The following is a 1531-nucleotide window of genomic DNA, read 5'->3' on the forward strand; positions in this document are numbered from 1 at the left end:
GGGGGAATACGTTCGCGAGGGATAAAATGGAGAATGACAAAGCGCTTCAGAATATCCATCACCGAAAGAGTGACGGTGAAAGAAATCAGAAAACACAAACATGTACGGTCGCAATAACTATTATAACATTATAACACGGACAAAACTTTTTGTCATGTTAACAAAAGGTAGGTAATCAGCAAGACGAAATCCCGAAGATCTTTTTAATTAACTCGAGAGTAGTCTGTAAAGACAGCCACTGTCCCCTGCTTCTTTTGAAAAAAGACAGACACCGCGCGCGCGCGCGCACACACACACACACACACGCACACACACGTGCACACACACGCGCGCACACACACACACGCGCGCGCACACGCACACACATACACACAGACACAAACATACACACAGACACTTACATACACAGACACACATACACACAAACACACACACAATGGAAGCAACAACACGCATGTGCGGACGTAACAGGAAGTAAATAACTTTCAGTAGCAATAATTGGTGTTAGGTGGAGAGGGAGATGGAGCGGGTATGTTAGTTTTAGTAGAGCTTTTACGGCGCTCGCAACAGTATAAGCGCCAGTAGATTAGAGGTGTTACAAGAGAGTAACAAACACAAAATAGAAGGAGGGGAGAAAAAGACGATAGATGTTTGATAGTGGTAGGAAAGAAGGAGCAAACCACACGAGACCGCCCGCCAACCACCCACTAACACCTCTCTTCTTCGGCACTTTTGTGACCTACACACAAAAAACACAAACACACTTTTTTTTTACACACAAAAAAACAACACATACATACACAAAGAGACACAAAACCACAAACTCACATACAACAAATAATAATAATATTATGGTCGCTTATTTTAAGCACAAGGGAGCTATCCCGAAAAATGCTGTTTTGAGAAAATCGAAGGTGACGTTTTTTTCCCTTGTTCAGTTTCTTTAAAAGACAAGGAGAGTTTTCTCTCTAACCAAACAAACAACAAAACTTCTCCTATTGGTAGGGCAATACCTACTTTTGGTGTAGGTCAAGATTTCTGGAAACCCCAGAAATCTGGGCTAGCCCGCTTGTCCTTAAAAGCGAAGACATCAGCTTTCCCCACATTATTTATCATAAATTTTATTTTTTGGGGGGCATAATTTCTAATTATTTTCCTTTAACATTCTTTGTTAAAATTAAAAGAATCGCATAATTTCACATTTTTTGGCTCAGTTTGCATAATTTTAGAACATTTTTTTTTTACATAAAACTTCGGGGACATCCATATATAGACACACCGTCAACAACGACGGAAAAATGTACTCTCTCAGTCCTTTAACAAGCGAGGGGGCCTGAGAAGGCGTGAAATGTGTCAACCTCCTTGTCACAGCCGCTAAAGGGTTAATCTCTCTCAGTCAAGACACTGGGGGATCTGGATCTCACCGCGCGCTGAAGGCACCGGCCCGTCGAGAGAGAGAGAGAGAGAGAGAGAGAGAGAGAGAGAGAGAAAGAGAGAGAGAGAGAGAGACAGACAGAGAGAGAGAGAGAGA

Source organism: Aplysia californica, unplaced genomic scaffold (assembly GCF_000002075.1).
Source record: "Aplysia californica isolate F4 #8 unplaced genomic scaffold, AplCal3.0 scaffold01533, whole genome shotgun sequence".
Classification (NCBI taxonomy): domain Eukaryota; kingdom Metazoa; phylum Mollusca; class Gastropoda; order Aplysiida; family Aplysiidae; genus Aplysia; species Aplysia californica.